We start from the raw sequence: 6,606 nt of genomic DNA on the forward strand, positions 1-6,606 counted from the left end.
AAGGGTTTTACTATTTTACCGCAAAAGTATTGTATAGAGAGTCGTCATGAAGTCCGGCCATGAACCCTTTGTGCCGTAACCATGGCCAGTATGCAAAAAAGAGGATGTGTAGATTACTTGAAAATTTTCCTCCTGTTTAGGGAAAAACCTGTGCAGTAAATCATTTATTTAGCAAAGTGTAAAAAAATCCAGTCCAACGAAACGCCATCACGCGGTCCTCACGACATTTCTGATGTCGGCATTCTAAAACCGATCATAGGCTTCAATTGTTCCTTCCACCCCCATCTTAATGCCCGTCCAAAGTGCTGAAACTTTGCATGAAATAAGTATGTATAGCATGTTCCCAATCCAAAAGGAATCGGATGAGGCCAATGGATGGTTTTCATGTCTTTCATGTGCATCATGTGCAAGGAGATTCATAAAGCAGGTGCGTTTGAATGCTGCAGACAAGGCGTGCGGACATGCCGAAGTTGTTACTGCATCGGAACACTAATCAAGAGACCTTGTATGCATTGACAACTTGAAATGTTTAGTATGGTGAATAACTCCTACGCTAGAGATAGCATTTTTTCACAAAAAAGGGAAGTGGACTCGGCTGGAGACACTGAAATATCCAGACACAATATTTGAAAGAGTTAAAAAAGGATTTTTATACTAAAAATAATTAGAAGGTTTTTTTTGTAGCTGCGAAAAAGCACCATTCATTAATTACATAAAATTGAGAGGTGAATAAAAAGAATCGAACTTTCAAGGCAGTAGATTTCTCAACACTTTTTTACCTAGTCACCGAATTGTGTGAATTATGCTATACCTAAGTATTACCGTAGAGAGTTGCGAAAATTCTAAGGGATGACCAAATGTCGAACAAAGATACCCAAGTATAAAAAAATATAAAATAATTAGAATACGTACACTTGTAAAGTTACAATTAAAACTACGGCTTAACATCCCGTGTATGAAATGGTACGCACTTTTTAGGATTATTTGGAATGCAATTTAGAAAAATTATGGAAACATGCCCAAATCATTTGTTCTTTAAAGACTTTTTCGAAGAAGTATTTTTTTTATTGATACTCAAGAATGAAAACTATAAAAAATACCATTCTCATTCTTTTCACTATTCAAGCATGGAATCAATGCAAATATGAACAGAAATTACTATATAAAATTACTAAAAAACATATACTGATAAAAGCTATAGAGATTGAATTCCCTAAGCAATCGCCAATGATCGATTAGACTGAAAGCGAGATCAGCATGAACTACAGCTATTAATTCCAATTTCATTTTAATTGACTCTAATCGCCAATTTGAAGGAAATTACGCCAGATGTAACAAGAAAAAATAATAAAAGCCGATCACGGGTGAGTAGTATACAAAAATCTGCTATGTTATCTCTATATGTGCGATTTTCAGAATCTCAATAGCACAATTCGTGCTAAGCACTATGATAAGAGTCATTGGCAGGAAAAATCGTATAAACTACTTCAGTAAACCAACTTTCGGATGTACAGCAAAAATAGAAATGACTATAGACAGACAGATATCTCGGAATGGCTGAAGACGGCCATTTTTATGGACCACAAAAATAAGTGTTGAAAGATAACTTCCACGATACTGAATTTCACGAACAATGAGCGAAAGGTGTTAGCCTCGCAGCATAATCGTAGTTCGTGGAAGATGAACGAGTACGTCCTATTTATCATAACATAGGTGTATGTTTTGCTGCCTCCATGAGTTTTCAAGAAAACGGTGATAGCAATGGATGCGAAATCTAAGGCATTGGTACCAACTAAATAATAAACTAGACATTAGCATTTGACTGCGATATAATAGCGGTTATTTCTAATGCCGCTTTGAGACAGTAAAAATTACAATACAACGTGTACCGTGGCGTCAATAAAACCGCACGATCATAAAGGAATGCATTGAGCTATTCAATGATATATTAAAGCGCTACAGTAAATAAACTCTTGAATGTAGGACCAAGGGCGGCTTTCATCTCATTAATTAAATATTTTAAAATAGAGTAAATTTGCGTCAAAAATTTCCATACCGATAGCCGAGAATATTTTGTTTTGTGACAACGATATTGCCTCTGGCGATGTAGTGTCAAAAAGCATCACTTTAAAGCTATTTAGATGCTGTCACCGGTTAGGTGAGAAACATAGCGATTACGCAAAACTATAACAGCAAGAGGACTGATAAAGATCCAAACTCCAGCCCACTACGGCCTACGATTCAACACCACTATGAATTTATTGCCATTGAATCACTTCACATTCCCGATGTATTCCGTGTTACCGATTGACACTAATTCCAAGTTAACGACTAAAATTATAAATGCCGTTCACACACCTGAGTTACACGCCGTGAATTCTTACTTCGCACTTTGAATTAGGGCACAAAAAGAGCACACTGGTGCATGAGATAGCTCCACTTTATTACCTTCACATCCCTATAGAACTACCTATTACTACATCCACATTATCATCAATCACGGTGGAACACAGCACAACGTCAATATGATGATCCTGTACCACCTTATGCATACCGTCATTTCTAAGGGTATCATGGGAAGGTGAAAGATGGCATCGTATTTGCAAAGAGCAAAGAAAAAAACGCACCAAATTCGTGGAGAAGAGGACATAGAAAACCTTTTATTCGGAAATACTCACCACTGAAAAAACGCGGATAGTTAAACACTCAGTGGAGGTTGCAAGCGACCCCCTCCTCTCTGTCCTCAGCCTTCTCCTTGGAACCACGTGAACCTCCTTCAGTGGAACCACGAGTAGTTTGTGTGAGTGTGCGTGCCTATCTCTCTCGTGGGGCCCGGGAATCGAATCCCGCCCCTTCCCTCAAGAAGCCAACTCCCGCCGGTCCTGACCCATGGTTTTGCTTGCGCCGGACACGCCTCTCGCACCGCGACGACTAGGTCGTCGACGAGATGAGTATTAAGAGGAACACGACTTCCAGGGGAGGAAGGGAAGACTCAACTCTTCACTCTTTTCCTTAGGCACAGGCCGAGGGGTCACACTGAGGAACTCCTTATCCTTGTTCTATCCTCCTCTCCCTCTTTCTCCACGCACAAATGCACCTGGCTCCCTCTTCGTCTCTCGCTCGCCGGGCTACTCCACACGCACCTGTCCACGGGGGCTACTGGGGCCTCCCTACAAACACACCGGCCTTCCTTTGGGCACGTGCCCCCTTAATAACACCCTCCTTCTATCTCTCTCCTCTTGGGCATCTCTTCTCATCCCCACCCCACCCCTCCTCCTCTCAAACCACCACCTCAAGGAGCACGGACGTTAAACTGGGCGGGGACCGCAGATCACAAACGGGAGATGATGGGCCCGCTGGATGACTGGATACACAAACACAACACACACGAGTTTGAGTCCGGGGTACTATCTCTACTCGTCACAAACGGCACTTGAGATGTTCCTGCGTGAATATGTATTTTTTTCTCACTATATTTTTATGAGTATTAAGCTTTCCTCTTCCCCCGTAGCGTTGTTGTGGGTTAGTCCAATTGTTGTGTCTTCACGCCACAAGCGACACGCTTGCGTTTCGAACATGTATTTGAGCGAATAATTTCATAATCCTCTCACTATGATTTTTCAGGGTTTTTTTGGCTCCCTTTTCACGCTCTTTTCTCCCACAGCGCTGTCGTTGGGCCTCCGTGGAGAGCCGTTGAGAGACTCACTAACCGAGCGTTCGATCGCGACTTGGACGAAGCCGTGGTCTCACTGAGGGAGAGAGGAGGGGGGTGGGGAAGTGGCGGTGTGTTGAGGGGTTGCGCACGTACGGAGGGGGTGGGGGAGACGTAGACTGGGAAGGAAAAGGGGGTGGGGGCGTCCTCGGGGCGGCGGAGGGGGCGACATCTGCCGAGCGCGGATCGGCGCCCGCGTCTACCTTAGGAGCCCACCTCCTCATCCTTCTTGTATGAGTGATGGTGAAGGGTGAGGAATGATATGGACCCTTTTTATGGAAAATGAGACGGAGTCTAATACAATGCCTCCCACTCAACTCTTTGCTCTCGCGGACCCGTGACCCCCTGAATTCCCGACTTCTTTATACACATATTTACTCTCAGACCAGTCGCGTTGAAATTAATGTAAATTTTCGGAAATACTTTAGGTTGGGTTGGGTTCCAATCAATGTGACTTAATTCCTCCCGCTATGTCCCTGCTCCCCGACATCTACTAAATAGGCATATATTTTTTTTCTTGATTAAAACATTCGCGGCTAATGATGATTAAAAGTGGCAAACGGGTGTATACCGCGTGGTATATCGGATTTTTCCCCGACGTTCCGTGACCTACTGCTGGTCACTTCAATGGTGGTGGTGTTTGGCGCTGCTGACATTTTATTTCAAGTGGGAGAGCTGGGCGGAGGGGTCGAGGAGAGAGGATGGGGCATATATTTGTTTCCTAAGGGTGAAAATAATATAATAAATATAAACAAAACAATATTTATATGCTTAAATCAAGAGAATTTTCAAAGCGTAGTTTTGTTCCAGGAAAATTACATGAACTTTCACCTAACTAAATAAACCGGTTATAAGTGAATCAAGTGTAATTTATCATTTCCAACAAGTAAATCATCAGTCCAAAATAACTTTAGAATCATAAAAAATCGAAACATGTGATAAAACCTAATATGATGATAATAACCTACTCCTTTTCTGCAAAAACTTTTGGTTTTACAGCAATATCTCTCAACCGGCCCGCAATTAAGACCCTCCTCTGGTCTTAAGACGCCCAGCTGCCTATCGAGTGATGTTTATCTCCTAGATACTTTCTATCAGATAATCTTAAATAAGAAAAAAAATACCTGGACCAAGAGCTGATTTCCAAGCATTTCATAAACCACTCAAGAATTCGCATGCTCAGTTTTGCAACTCTATGTATTCGCGTTGTTATATAAAAAAAGGTTATCGCAAACTTATCCATGGCCACGCGACTTTAACACCTTCCAGGTTCGTTTCGCTGAGCGATTCAGCGAGATGGAAATATTAGAAACTCGTGCCGCGAGTTTTTGAGTGCGGGTGTCCTTATATTTTATCCCGATGTGAACTCGGAACTGTTCTATCTGTGTTCACGCGCTCTGCCCAATTGGTCACTACTAACGAATTGAAAACCATCAAAAGGAGAAAATTCTATGGTTGAAAAATCATTCTCCTTGGCCTAGACTCAAACCGCTATTTTCTGATTCCGAGTTGGACCTCTGAAAATTCAATTTTTTCGGTAGAGCAGATGTGCTCTACGTAGACATGGCATGAATAATCCTTCATTTCCTTCTCAATTTATATCAAATAAATATCACGAATTACATGATAGAGACAGCACCAAGTAAAATATGTTTTGCTACATATGAAATAGGTATATGCTTAGTCTGTAATTAACAATAAAACCCAGTGGCATCAAATGATTATCTTTGTCACGGTGATCTACCTCAATGGTTTAATACTTACTGGAAAAATAGTTGAAAGAGTTAAAAAAATTAAATTGTTTTGGTTCGGACAAAGGCCAACGTCATCTTCTTGCAGGACGGATCCAATTATGTAATTCCTTTGGAGATAAGCAATATAACTGAAAAGCTAAAATATAGGTCACAATTGACTTAAACACCTATATATCGTAGATATCTTACTTTTCACACGAAATTCATAATCTAGCGACAAAACATTTCGATATTGGGAAGTCTACCTCATCGCAAATCAGCAGATAATTCATTCAAATTCATTGAACTTATGCACAATAAAAAGAAGATCTTGAGTTTCATCATTTTTTTAAGAGAAGTGAAATATGTATTTAATGTATGATCGAACTCACATTACCTCGGAGCAGTGGATCTCAAGAATCACCGAGCCTTCTCTTTTAAAATAGAAATGCATGTAATAAAACCTAATATGATGAAAATAACCTCCACAATATAAATTAATACCTTGAGTCTATTTCCATTACTTAAACTTCTTTTGCGGAATACCACGGCACAACATTTGCGCCATTAGCCTAAACATAGAGGACGATGGTCGAGCAATAAGACTACGACCCCATATATTCTACATTGATGCAAGCAACCTTATCTGTAGGCGAGTAGCTCCCAGGAATGAAGCGGAACCAGTTTGAAAAAATGTTTTTTGTAAATATCACATCCGAAGAAGATAATGCAAACCTTTATCACTTTTTCCACGTAGCGACGCATAATCAACAGGGCGCTGGTGACTGGTGAAGAAAAATGAAAAAGAGATTTTTTTTGGATAGCATAGGAGGCGGTTTCCAAAGGCTTTCCGCATTCTCTGTGCGATCACGACCATTGATCTGCGTAAAAGTTTAATGGAGATTATAGTTCCCAATGTTTGCATGAGCTAAAAGCCGTGGTTTGATAACCGGTCTCATCATCATCATTACTAGCCCATAATCTGAAGATTGGCTTAACGCCACCCTCCAACCAGCTAACCTTATCCTAATTACGTATTTCATATACTTTCTTGATAACTTATCCTATACAACTCATTTCTGGCCTTCATTTGCCATTCTTTCAGTCCACTCCTCCTTCGACGACTGCCTTCATCATCGGCTAACATGGATTACCGGTTTA

At 40.9% G+C, this 6,606-nt stretch overlaps 1 protein-coding gene across 1 annotated transcript in view; it reads right to left on the minus strand.

The window, feature by feature from the left end:
- LOC124155700 (ras-responsive element-binding protein 1-like) overlaps nt 1-3,699 on the minus strand; it is a 207,389-nt gene extending 203,690 nt beyond the window's left edge. The window contains exon 1 of the mRNA XM_046529735.1: nt 2,679-3,699. The gene's annotated coding sequence lies outside the window, so the exon portion shown is untranslated. The remainder of the gene's footprint in view (nt 1-2,678) is intronic.
- Between the last annotated feature and the right edge of the window lie 2,907 nt (nt 3,700-6,606).

Source organism: Ischnura elegans, chromosome 3, assembly GCF_921293095.1.
Source record: "Ischnura elegans chromosome 3, ioIscEleg1.1, whole genome shotgun sequence".
Lineage (NCBI taxonomy): Eukaryota > Metazoa > Arthropoda > Insecta > Odonata > Coenagrionidae > Ischnura > Ischnura elegans.